General features: G+C 39.6%; 1 protein-coding gene across 2 annotated transcripts in view; it reads right to left on the reverse strand.

The window, feature by feature from the left end:
* Positions 1 to 17,210, reverse strand: part of PTPRG (protein tyrosine phosphatase receptor type G) — a 738,734-nt gene that overhangs the window by 564,255 nt on the left and 157,269 nt on the right. The gene's annotated exons all lie outside the window — the stretch shown is intronic.

Consider the following 17,210-nt stretch of genomic DNA (forward strand, 5'->3'; position numbering starts at 1 on the left):
AGCAGTCCTCCACATACTTTGGACCCCAGATAGTCACCTGTTATATCTGAAGATATGAAGCTTGAAACCCTCCAAGGCCAGCAATATTCAGAAAAGAAATACTGCTTAATGATGTGTTTCTTTGAAAACGCAGAATGAATCCAATCTCCTACCCCAATATGGAGAGCTTCCATCTGCCTGCTACAGTGTTCAAAGCCCTCCGCTCCCAGCTACTTCATGGATGCAAATTTCTTTTGTGGTGAGCCCACACCTGAATGCACTGATGTGTAAGAAGACAAGTATCACAGGTGCCCAGAATCCAAGATGAATTGGAACTGCACTTCAAACAATACATCCCAGCTGTCTATGTTAATATTTAAATGCACCCAAACAAAATCAAGTGTGCCTTTGAAAAGCAAGAAAAATGGTTAGAGGAACTGTATATTCATATTCAGTTTAAGACTGAGATGGTACCAGTAGGGCACAATACATTATTCCAAATTAGTCAGAGTAGTGATGATAACAATCATCTCACCATGATGGCATTAGCTTTGTTGACAACGTGATGGGTCATGAAGAAAAATTAGGAAACATGTAAAGTACTTTATGCTTGCACGTTAATTGCAAAGACTGGCTTGAAAAGAAACAACGCTTGAACAGAGCTACTCCACAGAGATGAGCCCTTTGGAGGGAAATGGGAATCTTGTAAAATCCCAACACACATTACCAAAGTAAACCTGGTGTCATCTATGCACGCTCTTTGGTCCTGAATGACAAAGTCAAAACCTAAGTTACCAACCATTTTTAAAGTAAGATGAAGGTTTAGATACAGATGGTCCAATTCATCCTATACTCTTGCAGATGAGCCATTCAGAGCTTCAGGAAGTTGACCATTCTAAGCTTCTACGGATCAAAAATAAAATTTCCCATCTCCTAGTCTCCTCATCTATTTTTTCCTCCACTAAAGCATACTAAATAAACAATTGCTCGGCTTCCTTGTCTGTTCACAGTAACTTGTGTTACCTTCATAATGATCCTATGAGGCTGGTATTTTTAACTCCATTTTACAGACAAGGAAACTGAGGCTCAACCACATACCCACTAAAAAGTTTCCTAATTGTTCGACTGATTTGTTTTCTCTGCATACGGGAAACATCTTATGTACCTGTCTTCTATGCTTCTTAGAGCTAATTCGCTCTGAAAAATCACTCACAAATAATCCTTCCTCCTTGTATCAAGACTGAGTAAAAAAACCGTGTTCCCATTCCCACACATACGACTGGGGCCAGGGACACAGTTTACAGTGATTCACTTGGCTTAAGTCAAAGAAGGCCCACCCTTGGACCTGGCAAGGATGGGGGCAACATGACGTGGCTGTCCAATCCATGACTCGTGACCTAGCAGGTGGAGTGGGGTGTGATGATTACCAAAACAGAGACTTGGCAACAAATTTCCACTATGTTATCAGGCATTTAAAAAGCACTACACACCCAGAGCTGAATAAGGTGCTCTGCTCATAGTAGCTGGTGTTGTCCTTATACCAATCTTATGAGGCTGTTATGTTTAGCCCCAGTGATACATATGTTTGGGAATGGAGACACCAGCCAATCAGAGAGATTCTTCTCTCTCTTGCTGAAGGTGTTATGACATGAGCCGGAAGCTTCAAGAGGATGGTTGAGGGTCAAGCAGGGGATCAGTAGAGGCGCTCAAAAATGGAGCCAAGCAGGACTTCCGTGGTTGTCTAGTGGTAAAGAATCCGCCTTACAATGCGGGGGACGCGGGTTCAATTGCTGGTCGTGGGACTAGGATCCCACGTGCCGCAGGGCAACTGAGCCCTTGCGCCACAACTACTGAGCTTGCGTGCCTCAACTAGAGAGAGAAAACCCTCATGCTACAATGAGAGAGAAGCCCACGCACCGCAAGGAAAGATCCTGCGCAGGTGCCGCAGCTAAGACCTGACGGGACCAAAAATAAATTAAATAAATAAACAATAAATCTTTAAATAAAACAAAAAAATGGAACCAAGCCAGAGAAAGTAAAATCTATGGATCAATTCTGTTGACAAAACTCAAGCTCAGGATAAAGCCAATTTGATACCAACCCCCTGGAAGGCTTTACAGTTATATGAACCAATCACTTACCAAAGCTCACTTTTCCCCCAGTGACACTCATGTGACCTCGGTGACCTTCAAACAAGTCACTTTAACACCTAATCATCAATTTTTCCATGCAGAAAAGGCCATTGTTGGACTAGAGCTCTGACTTTCAACCCTGGCTGCTTTAAAAATAAAACAAAACAAACAAAAACCCTATGCCCTGGACCCTACCTCCAGAGATTCCACTTTAATTGGTCTGGGGTGGGACCAAGATATCAGCCCTTGTTTCAAAATGTTCTCCAGGTGGTTCTATTTTGCAGCCAGAGATAAGAACCACCAACTTCCCTGCTGAGCTAGACCTGAGGCCCTGTTATCTGTGACGCTATTAACTTACCCTCACAGCCTGTGACTTGACAGACTAAGCCTGTCTTAATTCTAGTAAAGACCTGGCCACCGAAATGAATATCCTGCTGCCTAAATCACACCAGTGTGGCGTTGACCTGAGCAATTAGACAAGCAAATCTAAACTGAACCAGAGTTCCAGCCAGATTCGGCTCACAAACAAATGAACCAGGTATAAAAGTAAAGAAGGAATGAGGATATTCATTTATACTCTTTACAGAAGATCACACTAGAATCACAGTCTCCATCACCAGTCCCCTCTTCTTTTTTTTTCCTGAAAGGGAAGTACCTTTTATTTCTCAGAACTTTTGAGAATATGAGGGTGCAGCAAAGGAGGACAAAGCCCGCCAGCAGCTGCATTACCCATCCTACTGGGAATGCAAAGCTACGGAGTCCAGAGCTTCATCAGGTAAGTGTGAAAATGTCCAAGTACTTAGAAGTAGATCATAATCGCAACAGTCTTTAACTGGATTGGATACAGGCTATAGGTTTTAGGGTCCCACACACGTCACCTCTCCAAACCCACTAAACCATTAATGAAAAAGCAAGTCTACAAAGATATATCCAACTCAAGAAACAAGGGAGGGACACATCAGAAGGTCCTCCCCTGACACTGCAAAGTAATGGAATCCATACCCCAAAGCACAGATACTTTCCCAGCCATACGTCACACTGCGGTGTAAGGCATCTGCACTGAGCAGTGGAACTGCCTGTCTGAAGGGGGTTCACTTGGGCCAAATGTGAGAGGTGTGGCTTCGCTGTATGAAGACCAACAGACTAGAAGTGACAGAGGGGGCAGGGCTGTCCCAAGGAAGGTGGGTTAACGCCCTCATCATCACACTCCCCATAGTATTGAGGAGCAATGTGGGTTGTACCCAGCAAGGTAAGAATGGGCAGGAAAACCTGCATCTGAAGGGCATGCTGCATGGCCTATGAAGGGTTCTAAGCTCCCTGAGACAAGGAGCTCTCAGCCTACCTTCCATGATGGAGCTTGGCATATGGTGTGTATTCAGTAATGAGTGAGTGAGTGAGTGAGTGAATAAATACATGAACACCAGAAAGGCTCACGGTGCCTGCGTTGGAGGCTAGAGTACGCGCGCGCGCGCGTGCATGCGTGCGTGTGTGCGTGTGTGTGTGTTGGTGTGTGCTTATATGAGCCATAAGCAAAAACACAATCTTCTCCCCTATCTCGCTTTTTAAACACCACCCTCCTATCAGAAACAGCAAACATTTAAAACGTGAAGCTGGAAGGAACTAGCTTGAGTATCTAATAAGCAATTCTTTAGGAATCAACTCAGAAATGAACCAGGTAGCAAAGAACTTCATCACGCCAGCACCAGATCTCTCTTTTTAACACATCAACTATTCATTAAAGATAACTACATTTAGTTTTCCCTTTTATTCCATCTATGTCAGTAGTGTGTGACTTCTTTTTCCCCAAATAAGAACATAATCATGTATTACTGGCACCTGCATGATTGAAAACAAAGTTTCAAGTCCCTTCTTCAAATGTGTTTTGATCATATGACAAAGTATTTCCTAAAAGCAACTTTTAAAAATTATTACTTGAACAGCAGTCAAAAACTGTATATGGAGTATATTAAGCAACGTAATGTCTCATTGGCAAGGAGCAGAGATTTGCAAACAGAAAAACCTGTGGTTTCCAAGTAAAGATACAGACTCAGCACAGCAAATTCCATCAATTTTAATATTCTTCATACTCTTCCAGACTCCAACGGCCACCTAACGGCGGCATGGCAATGATATGGTGAGGCTGTGAATCACGCTATAGATTTTCAATATCTTCTGTGCAGAAAATTAAATTATGCAAATGCATGCCTTTGCGGATCCTTACCTTCATGTCAAATTGCTTACTTGCTTATGTCAGCAGCTTAATTACACAATTAAAAATGGTGCATGCTTATGAAAATATGTAGTTTCACTCCTCAGAACCAACAAGAAGTGTAAATCTGCCTATGGTTATCATGTGACTACCAAGAAGGAGGAGTTGGTGTTATGCAAACATACGTTCCGTCTTCTCCCAAGTTCTGTAGCACCAAGCGGGCTAACGGTTTATGGAGCTGAAGTCGGCTGACAGCGGAAAGCTCAAGAGGGCTTTCAGTGGTTTACAATGCTTCAATGAATTGGGTTTGCAGTGATGTAACAAGTGGAGAAGACAGAAATGAGGCCCAACTATATACTGCCGTATACTCTTCAAAGAGGTTGTCTCTAGGGAAAGTTTGACCAAACCACGCACACGGCTAACAAACCTGGACATGAGGAATATCAAACCTGGGTAGCCTACAAGGGTCTGGATAGCATAAAAATAATATGATTTTCTAAAGGGAAAACCCAGCTACACCCATCACCCAAGAGAATGTGTCTCTCAATGTCGACAGCGCAACAGTAGAGATTTCAAAACCAGTAGCATTAACTAGCCAATGATTCCCACAGCTCACTCAGCAGGAGGAATCTTAAGTAGGTTGCTATGCAGAAAGCTGACTGAGTGACAGGTCTTTTCATCAGGGAGTCTTCAGAAACTCTATCACCTCTCAGAACTTGTACAGAGACTACCTCATTTCCAGCCTGAAGCGAAAAAGATAATAACGTTTCCAGACCCAAAGGCCCAATCCTTTCCTACAAAAATATCCTAAGAGCTACCTACCACAGAAGATATCAACAAAACTGTTTCCTATGTGCATGATTTAATTTCCCAGAGCCATCAGACAGAGTTGATAACAATAAATGTTTTTATTCTGGGAATATAAAAGCAGATGTGTATCCCATCTGCCTTAACTATATCTTCAGGAGGCTTTGGTATAATTCTTACTCTCAGTGTTTTATAGAAATTTTGAGTTGAGGAGGAAAAGAGTTTCAAGCTCTGTTAACTCTTCCGTGTTAACAGGCTGAATATTTTTCATACCAAGAGACTAGCTCCTCTAAACACTACATCAAATAACATTCTTGACATAGATGTCTTTTCTTGGGTTTTATGGTCAGAGAGAAGGGTCACTGAATCTACATGAGATTAAAAATAAACATATTTACATACTGATAAAGAATATTTTTCTTCCAAAATTGCAAACGTGTAAATTGAAATTACAGAGTACAACTAACGTCTTACTGTTTTTGACAAAAGCGAACCATTTACACATGCATTTGTATATCTGAAAATGAAAGGAAGTCAGAGGTGCCTACAAAGAAAGGAACACTGTGGCCACCAAGCATTTCAAAATATCCACGGCATTCCTCCACATTACTGTTTCATCATACCATATTGAACCAGCAGTGTCCACTTGATCATAGCAATGTTATGATCTCCTATAGGCGAGTGTGATTATATGACAGAAGTTATGTACAGGTGAAACCAGAGTCCATTTATAATGAGAACAGCCCCAAATGCCATCTGACACAAAGTCCCATATCTTGTACCCAAAGCAAAATAGTGTAGTGACACTTGAGGGTATTTCCACTTAACTATATGTCCAATTCTAGGTCATTCCAAAGGACTCAGAAGCCCGGGAGAACTGGTCAGCTTCCATCCAAAACGGAAAACATCAGAACAAAGAAATTCTGGCTCCCCAGTGCCAGAATGAAAATTACTTTAGGATGATGGATGGATGGCTCTCATATAAAGAGTCCTAGTTTTCTGCCAGAGTTACTGCCAAAAATAAGCCCACTAAAAATAAGTAACAGGCCCTCACATTTTCAAATTCAGAATGCGTATTTCCAGAACGGCAGACAAGCAGTTAAGCAGCCTGTTTGTATTTATTACAGCTGCTCATACAACAAACAAATTAAAGATCCCTCAAGGACGGTGAAATCTCTATCAAGTATAATTCTCTCTAAATTTTAAAGAGCACTGAAGAACATTAAATCTCACACAACAGCCTAAAATGAATAAATCTTTATCTTTTTTGTGACTACAATAGGCAAAATTATCAAATTATATTAAAGTAATTAAATATTCCATCAGCCTCTCATCTCCTTTGTGCCTGTATTTGAATTAATTGTAGTAAAATGTACTTAGTGAGTGTCCCAAAAAGTAAATCAAGAAGTGCATTCCTTTGTAACTACTGCATTACAGATGGTCCCCATAGTTGTTTGTGATACTGAGCTAAGCTCAAAGACAATAGCTTATATTACAGTAGATTACCTATTTTACCACATTTAAAGGTACCTATTGTTCCAACTACAAAAAAAGTATTTTTCATCATCCAAAGTGATAAAGAGACCTAATAGAGAGCCATGACTATTTTGTTTTTTTTTTTTTTAAGTAAAGTAGATTACTAAAACTTACAGGCAGTTCAAGGGAAAAAAGGAATCACACAGCAATATAATACCCTAGGGGTACAAAGAACACATTTTTACAGGCTTGTAAAAATTACCTATGTCAGGCAGAGAAGCAAAATAATGAACTTCTATTTGTTATTTTACTCTAAAATAACTGATAACAAAAGGCAGAATCTTTTTTTTTTTTTAAATCAGACAGGGCTAAAAGGGACAACAAATTAGAACGATTCATCTGCTATCAACTATATCACAGTTTAAAAACTTCAGAAATAAAAAACACGCTTCCCAACAGGTCCGAGAAAGGGTACACTTGAACAAGTGATTTCTATGGAGGCTCATTATACATTTGTGATGAAAATGTGAAAAATATCACAGTTCACTCTTCCTCAGAGGCACCCTCCTAAAAAATAATTGGACCCCTGATATCAAACATCATATAGAAATAACTCAACCAACCCTTCCAATCCATTTTAATCTGTTTGGTTCTCAAAGAATCAAGTTTCTTGGTTCTGTAAGATTCCTGGGAAAATGAGGATTAAGCATAGATGGTGTTTCAGCGATATCCACTGCCACAAATCTGTACTTCCAATTTTACAACTGTGCCATCTCTTTGAATCCTTCGTGATCAAAAGAACGGGCAAATTCAGATTAGCCATTATAACTGGACCCAGATGTCTTGTTTCACCCACTGTATGTGTCTGCATGCATGTGTGTTTAATTAGTTGTCAACTTGAGAAAATCCAAGGAAGAACTCCAATATCTGTATTTTTTTAATGAGAAATGTGAACTTTGTTCTCAAACAGCACCAATATGCTATGTGAATAGTGACTAGCTCTTTAGAGAAGAATCATGACCCTGCCCATGTCAAGTCCCTTTCTTATCTAGTTCCTGTGGCCATTTGGGTTTGCCACCTACAGCTTGGCCCAATAACAGGTTATTTACTAACTCAATCTTTGCCTATGAGGAAGGTATTATTAAAAGTACTATCAATATAGTGGCTCATATACTTCTCGCAATAATCTTGTGGCTTAGGTACAATTGTTCAGAAAAGGCATGTAACTTGCCAAGAACACACAGCCCTGAACCAGATATTCCTCTCAAGCCTGTACAGCTGACACTATACTACAACTATTCTTCACAAAATTGAATTTTAGGAATCATAGAAATATCTGTGAGGTAACAGTTACTCCACCTGCTGAAAAGTAAATCAACGTCACAAGTGAGAAACAGTTTCTCCATGGGCCTTCAAAAACTAAAAACCTAACGATTTCAAAAGGAAGAAGCTGTCTAAGCCACTCTCCCCACCACTATTGCCAATTGTCTGAGATAAAATCTAGTTCTGACAGGACTAACAGAAAAATGTAGAGGGGTTTTCCTAACATGATGTGGAGAATATCCAACTAGAATTATACAAACACTGGTTATTTGTCTATAAAAAGAAAGTCACTCATATTAAAGCAGAAATAAATATTGTTACAACTTGAATTAGGGAAACAAAGTGATACGTTGATTAATAAATTTTCTTCATTTTTTCTTATTTAAAATGTATAACTGTAAATGCCTGATACATTTTTATCCCTGAGAAGTAAAGAATAAACTTTATAACTTGGGCCTTTTATATAGCTGAGTTATACGTACACATATAGTCCCTGTGAAACACTGAATGAACAATATTCAATGAAATGGGCATTTTTCATAGAATACAAAGAAATGGGCAAAGAGAAAACTCTATTTAAATGTTGTCGGGTGCCCATTTCAAAACTACGGCACATCTACAAACCCTAGCAAAACGTGCCATGATGCACATTTCCAGAACGTGGAGAGAGCAAGCTTCACAGTGACAAAAATACCCACCAAGATAGTACCCAACCACGGTAGATGGTAGAAGACACACTGAGGCACAAGCCCTAAGCTCTGGGCTTAGGGATCACATACAGAGGGCACTCCAACCATGACACCCCTTGCTCAAGACACCAGACACCAGTCACAGTGTGGATAGAGCCGAATGGCTAGTTAACCCAGGAACCTGTGACCTCTGGGCCACGTTAAAGACACCACGTCATTCCTGGCCAGCGAGCCACTCCGTGGCCTCTAGCTGTCTATGCGTGCGCTGCTAGGCAACAAAGTTCCCACTCTACCTCCACACTGACTATCTGTTTAAGTGGTTCCTAACTCCTTCTGGCCAAAAGGAGAATTTCTAGGGAATTTGGTAAGATTTAGGCAAGTATTCCTGGTCTCTCCAAGGCAGGATACTAGTACACCAAGGCACATACCATCCCCCACATTACTCCTGCCATCTCGGACCTTTCTTTCCGCTAGCGGGTCAATCAATCCATACATAAATTATAATTTGTGTACGCAGTGAAACAAATATGAAAATTAAATGAAACAAGCATGATACAGTAAGGAAAAACAGAAATAGGGAAGGAAGGTAGAGAGATTAATCAGGGAAGTAGGTATCATTTTAGTTGAAGGCATTGATGCACAGGATGGGAGGATAGAGGTCAAGACAGGGGAAAAGCATGTATGAGGATGTTGAGGCAGGAAAGAAGGTGGCATAAGGCAGCCAGGCTGGCTGAAGCTTGGTGAGCTGGTGGGGGGAGAAGAAGGAGGTTGAAGAGTAACAAGTGCAACAGCCTACTGGATGAGCTTTGAATGAGCTTGAGAAGGCAATGAAGGACTCCAAGAGGACAACCAATATGTCTAACATGTGCTTTCCTTTAAAACAGCTCTCTTGATATATAATGGGCTTTAGTATATTTACAGAGTTCTGCAACCATTACCATAATCTAAATTTAGAACACTTATCAATGTACACTTTGAAAAGGTGACTGCCGTGGCAGGGGGACTGGAGGGAGGCGGGAGGCGGGCAAGAGCAGAAAACAGTGGCCCCAGGGTGAGTGAAGACAAATCATTCATAAAATGTGCAGGATGCCGGTGCTCCTGGAGGGAAAGTTTTGAGCAAATAGCAGCCTAATATTTATATTCACCTGACCAAATGCCTACTCAGCTCATTTTTATTTTATTTTTTTAACATCTTTATTGGAGTATAATTGCTTTACAATGGTGTGTTAGTTTCTGCTTTATAACAAAGTGAATCAGTTATACATATCTCCCCATATGTCTTCCCTCTTGCGTCTCCCTCCCTCCCACCCTCCCTATCCCACCCCTCTAGGTGGTCACAAAGCACCAAGCTGATTCAGCTCATTTTTAGTTTTATTTTGCTATTATTTTCTACAATTTCCCTTTGCCCTTTTTCGCATGAATTGGGATTTGCACTAGTCTCATCAAGCAATTAATTGCTTATACATGTCAATTTTTAAAAAGATATTAATAGGAGGCAAACTAGAAGCAACTATTTACAAATACAATGAGGAAAAGAAAGAAGGCAAGAATACTCATTATCACTGTATTTTCTTTTACAGCTAAATGGTGTATAACTATATTCTCAATACCTTATAAGAAAAAAAATTCCCTGCCTGTGTGATGCTTGTAGAGGTACAGACCACCCTACTATGGATGTTGAAGGAAGCTTAGGTGGGTGATATATTTTAGAAAACAATTTTGTCATTGTTGAAACATGGACATTGCATGGCTGTAAGCCCAATTGGCTTCTCCGTGCCTCCCCAGATGATTCAAAAAAAAAAAAAAAAAACTCCCATATTGACATAAAAGCTGACACACAGATCAATGGAATAGAATACAGAGCCCAGGAAAAAAAACCCACACACATATGTGGACAATTAATTTACAACAAAAGAGCCAAGAATATACAATGGGGAAAGAACAATCTCTTCAAAAAATGATGCTAGGAAAACTGGACAGCCACATGCAAAAGAATTAAACCAGACCACTATCTTACACCATACACGAAAATTAACCCAAAATGGATTAAAGACTTGAACATAAGAGCTGAAACCATAAAATTCCTACAGGAAAATGTAGGCAGTAAGCTCCTTGACATTGGTCTTAAGAGTTTTTTTAGATATGATTCCAGAGGCAAGGGAAACAAAAGCAAAAATAAACAAATGGGACTACATCAAACTAAACAGCAAAGGAAAAGCATCCGTGAAACAAAGAGGAAACCCGCTGAATGGGAGAAGATATTTGCAAATGATATATCCAATAGAGATTAATATCCAAAATAAATAAAGAACACATGTAACTCAACAGCAACAAAACAAACAACCCAATTTAAAACATGGGCAGAGGATTGAACAGACATTTTTCCAAAAAAGACATACGGATGGCCAAGATGCATACGAAAAGATGCAAGATGTTCAACATCACTAATTATCAGGGAAATGCAAATCAAAACCACAATGACGTATCACCTCACACCCGTCAGAATGGCTGTCATCTAAAAGACAACAAATTACAAGTGGTGGCAAGGATGTGAAGAAAAGGGAATCCTCATATACATAGTTAGTGGAAATGTAAACTGCAGCCACTATGGAAAGCAGTATAGAGAGTCCTCCAAAAATTAAAAATAGAACTACCATATGATCTAGTTATTCCAGTTCTGGGTATTTATCCAAAGAAAAAGAAAACACTAATTTGAAAGGATATATGCATCCTTATGTTCACTGCAGCATTATTTACAATAATCAAGGTATGGAAGCAACCTAAGTGTCCATTGACAGATGAATGGATAAAGAAGATGTGACGTAGATACACCATGGAATACGACATAGCCATAAAATAGAAGAAAATCTTGCCACTTGCAACAACATGGATGGACTTTGAGGGTATTATGCTAAGAGAAATAAGTCGGAAAGAGAAAAACACCATATGATTTCACTCATATATAAAAATCTAAAAGGCAAGCAAAAACAAATGAACAAATAGTATCAAACAAACACATCACTGATACAAAGAACAAACTGGTGGTTACCAGAGGGGAAGGGGATAGCGGGGGAGGTCAACTGTATGGTGATGGATGGTAATTAGGCTTGTGGTGGGGAACACTTTGAAGTGTATGCGAATATACAATTATAATGTTGTACACCTGAAACTCATAATGTTATATACCAATTTTACTTCAATTTAATGAATAAATAACGTTTTTATTTACCCCAAAATAAAATCGAAAGCCAAGCACCACCACCACAACAAAAAAGCCTGTCTCTTCCACAAGTAGGTGTGAGCAATAGAACAGTAAGGAACCCAAGTAAAGGACAATTAATAAATTAAACTATAGGAGTTCATCTCTGCAAGAGGACAAAGATTTTGTCTTTAGCAATTGTTCAGGATTGCCTATAATCACGAAAAAGTATTCAGGGACAAGTATACATTGTGGCTGGTGGGGAGATAAATTACCAAAATACTGATACCTCTTTCTCCATTATTCAAAGTCCGTACATAGGACCATTTCTACTTCCTGAAATACTAAGAAACAAGCTTCCCATAGGCTTGATTCAATTAATGTAATACATCTGTCCCTGGAATTTAAAAGAAAAAAAGAACCCAAGGGGGCTTCACTGGTGGTGCAGTGGTTGAGAGTCCGCCTGCCGATGCAGGGGACGCGGGTTCGTGCCCCGGTCCGGGAAGATCCTACGTGCCGCAGAGCGGCTGGGCCCGTGAGCCATGGCCGCTGAGCCTGCGCGTCCGGTGCCTGTGCTCCGCAACGGGAGAGGCCGTGACAGTGAGAGGCCCGCGTACCGCAAAAAAAAAAAAAAAAAAAAAAAAAAAAAAAAAAAACACCCAAGGAATTGGGTAGTATTGCCCAGGCAACCACTTTTAATGTTGCTACCTAGGGCTACAAGTTCCTTCCTGTTATCTCCATTTTTATTAGGTGTTAGTTTTGCTTCCTTTCCAGCAAGAATGAGGTTTGCTTTGTTCTCAGTTGCAGAAAGAAATCATCGGAAGAAATACTGCGCATTCTGCTTTGCTTCAAGAGGAGTTATTAACTTGAAATAACACAACGCAAGTCTCAAGGACAAAAATTAAAAGGGCTATTACAATCTTAAATGATTTAATTAAAAACTCTAACCACATAAACATTTTCACCACATCACATCAAGATGGCTAAAGCATTTATCTCTAAATCTGCTTTAACTAGCTCTATAAGTGGTTTCTTCAACTAATTATATGAAAATGATTCTTTTTCCTTTTTTTGGAAAAAGAACTGTTTAACCTAAAGTCTTTTTCTGATGAACAAATGGCAGCTACTAAATAAGCAGTTTGTTTCAGTTTTCTTTTTTGGTTGTGCCTTTCCTGAAACCTTCTCTGACTCTGGCCAATTATACTGTAAGAGTCAAATGGAAAAGCAGTTTTATGACTTTAGAAAGCTCAAGTCCAAAACTGAAAGTTCAGATCAATATTTCCTTTTTTCCTATCACTATCTATTTGTATACAAGAAGCTGAATAAAATCAATTGCAAGGAGACTTTTCAACTATGGATTTAAATCTTTTCATGACTCTGCAATACAGTCAAACTGGGGTTAGGAGGGGGAATCGAAAGACTGTTTCCTTTATTATTTTTTTTTATAAATATAATGATGCCGAAGGGCAACTTTGTATCTTTGGAGCCTTCCCTATCAGGCAAAATTGAATGGAACAAATTGTTCCTCTGATTTTTAGATAGCTGATCAGAAAGATGTAGCATATGCAATAAAACTCTCTGAAGCAAATTGGTACAACCCATGTACCAGAACTACAGGCCTGTAGATTACAGAAATCCTGAGTGAATTTTGAAAAATAAACACTCCTTTAAATATTGCTTACAAAGGTTTGCTAAACACATTTGCTCTTAAATATCACTTTTGCATAATCACTGAGTGAGTATTAAGTGAAAAAGTGAGAAGAATGGGTGGGATTACAAGCTGGTGGAAACCTCAGGTTTTCCTTTTGTACCAGGCCACGCTCAGGCAAACCTTATTTGCTATTTCCCACAATGGAACCAAAAAGGCTGCAGATCTTGGGTGCTGCAGAAATCATATACGATCTCTCAGATTTTACTCAGGAACCAAAGTTTCAGAAAAAGAAAAAGCACTTTGTGAAATGCATTGAGGACTTTTCCCTTCACCCTGTAGGGGAGGAGGGCCTTTAATAGAGATGTTATGACCAGAGAGTTCTTATTAAAATAATTTTACCCAGAGTAGAGAGATGCTCAAACCCAGGACAACACAGTGAACAGAATGGGAAATAGGGCTAAAGACACTGTGGCAAAAAAAACAGATTGTTAATATGTTTCATAAGGGTAAGTAAGGATCTTTTTTAACCTCTATCACAATGTCAAAGAAAAAAAATCATTCCTAAAATTTCTCCTACACTGCTTGAAGTCTCTAAAATTAACAAAGATAATAAAGATCCTGAGATAGCTAATATTTCTTTAGCACTTACTATGTACTGGGAGGCACTGTGTTCTTCAGCTGGATGATCTCAGTTAATCCTTACCAGAACTCTGAGGGGTAAATCCTCTCAGCTTTTCAATTCCCAAGGCAAAAAAATAATTAAGTACCTTGTCAAAATCACATTGCACTGTATAGGACAGAGAAAGGAATTCAAGCCCAGACACTCTAAAGAGACAGAGCAGGGAAAATGAAGCTCCAATGACACTTCCCTATAAAGTCTGAAGGCCTGTAACATGGAAATAGATGGTGCATATTCAGTTCTTTCTGAAAAAATACATAAAGACCCAAACATAAATATTAACACAGAATACGTCTGGACTGATACAAAGTGACGTTTGAACCAGGACACTCCTGGACACTCTCATTTTACATATTCTGTTCCAAGGACCCCTCTAGGTACTCAGATGCCTCCATCCTATGCCCCAGAAAAAACACACTTTATTTTCGATTGACCTTTAAGAGATTTCACACTGAAAGAATCCCCTATAAAACTCTCTAGTTGCAACTAAAAATACTATAATAAGAGTGATAATTCCTGAAAATTATTACAAGAGTTTGGTGGTGGTGGGATGAATTGGGAGATTGGGATTGACATATATACACTAACATGTATAAAACAGATAACTAATAAGAACCTGCTGTGTATAAAAAAAATTAAATTTAATTAAAAATTTTAATTAAAAAAAAGTTTGCAAAGAGAATTCTAACACTGCAGCCTACACAGGAAGGTATTACACTAACGCCAACTACCTGCTGAGAAAACAATTCATTCTCTCTAAAACAGGAAAAATGATGTTTCAAACAGGCATATGTTCACATTTTAACTGAGAATTCGGGATTAGAAGAAACCCTTCGAGCTATACTGTCAAATACAGTAGTCACGGTATTCGTGACCTGAACTGTGGGGTGACCCTGAACCCACATGCATTATAAGATTAAAATACACTCAACGATTTCAAATGCTTAGCAAGAAAAAATGATTATAAAACATCTCATTAATATTTTTTATTTTGGTTACATGTCAAAATGATATTTTGGATATACTGGATAAAATAAAATCAATCTCCATTTAAAATGAAACATGTTGCTTACTTGCTACTAATGCTCCCACCCCAAGGGCAAAATGTGACCTAGAATACTTTCGTGAAAGCCTTCCCCTGTCTTCTCTCTACCTACCCCACTCCAACAAATTAGAGGAACTCAATTTCTTCTTTTTTCTCTCTTCTATCCAAGAGACGGCTAGCCCAGTGGGGCGGCGAGGTGGGCGGGGTGTATTTTTATAGAGGCATCTGGTCCTCTGGTCCCTCCACTGCTCTAGCTATGGAAATGTAAGGCTCATGAACCTGTCTGGAGGCCTGATGGCTTGGCACTGAAGAATACAGGAAAAACATCACAGTGTTTGGCGTTTGGGCCATTCTATTTTTCAGAAGGATCTAAGTTGAGAAGACACAGAGCATATATAGAAAACAATTTCCATTTAGACATTACTATTTCTGGAAAACATAACCAATGAATCACTATGTTCAACCTGGAAATATAGTTCCTCTTCCAGCAGTGACCATCAACATTTTCCAGGCAACACACTTTTAGGACCTTTCCCAAACTTTTACATCCAAAAGCAAACTTTCTAAGAAGTCTCGGCATTCCTAGGGTTGCCCAGCTGCCCACATGACCACTCATCTTAGTGCTGGCTTTCTAACTTCATGCCTACCTCTTGGTAAAACAGGAGGTCCCTGGGGGCACGCAGTCCTGAAATCTGTATTTAAAATGTTGCTGCAGGAATACACCCCTCAGGTCATGATTCTCTTGGTCTTGGTCTACAGTGAGGCTCCAGAATCAATTTTTTATCAAACTCCTTTTGGGAGCAGATGCACGTGACCAACAGACCACACTCCAAGCAACACTCATTTGTTCAAATCAGCAACAATGTACATCCACTGCTAAGGGAGGACAATGAAAATGAAAATCTTTTACAAAATAAGTTTAGAAAAATATTTTTAATTAAGCCCTGTAAACGGACGTGTCTGCGGAAGGTCCGGAGATAAAAAGTGTGCTCTGCATTTCTTTCCGCTCTGGGTTTTGAAGGTCATGGGACTCACAACAGATGTGGCCTGGTTTGAACCGTAAAGGTCTGCATGGCTAATAAGAGTTAGTACAAAAGCACAGCAGCTGAGGCACTGTGGCTCCAACAGTTGGTGGGCTGCAGCCCAGCAGGGCAAGCCCCTGGCTCTGCCAAAACAGATGGCCTCCCTTGCAGGCAAGCTGTCCAGGAGTGGGACCAGCAACTTAATGCCCCACAGGAGTCAGAAACCCATTCCATCAATGAAATCACTGCAGACCCAAGGAAGACGTATCTAAGCATACTTAAATAGCACAAGAAGATACACCATCATTTTCCTAGAGCAAATGAAATAATGAACCATTACTTTGCTAGCAACAATCTTGGGGCCATGAAACTAATCAATAATCATATTATCACACATCTAGGCATTTCCATGATAAATTCTTTTTTTAATAGCATTTATTGCTTTTTCTGATTATAAAAGCAATAAATATTTGTCATAGAAACACATTAAGTGAAGTACATTAATGAGCAGAGTACATTAAATAGACAACAAAATACATCAAAAAGCATAAACAAGAAAATAAAAACAACCATAATCACCTTTAAAATTCTGGTATACTTCCCTCCCGTTCCAATAATCAATAGAGTTTTTTTTAACGTACGGAGCATCTTTCAAAAATGAGTCTGTGTTAAACCTTCTAACTCTCAAAGTGGAAGACCATGTACAAGTAAAGCTCATTTACATAAAAATTAAACATACCACCACTAATGGGCCATGTGACTCTGCCCAAACCCAACTGTTCTCGTCTGTAACTGACTGCTGTGGTCACTTTAAATTCTGATATGGTCTACTGTGAACAACTTTACCCTTCTCACTGAACAATCTAAATCAGGGGTCCCCAACCCCAGGACCACGGACAACTACTGGTCTGTGGCCTGTTAGGAACCAGGCGGCACAGCAGGAGGTGAGCAGTGGGCAAACAACTGAAGCTTCATCTGTATTTACAGCTACTCCCCATA

The sequence above is a fragment of the Lagenorhynchus albirostris genome, chromosome 10 (assembly GCF_949774975.1).
Source record: "Lagenorhynchus albirostris chromosome 10, mLagAlb1.1, whole genome shotgun sequence".
In the NCBI taxonomy this organism is placed as follows: Eukaryota; Metazoa; Chordata; class Mammalia; order Artiodactyla; family Delphinidae; genus Lagenorhynchus; species Lagenorhynchus albirostris.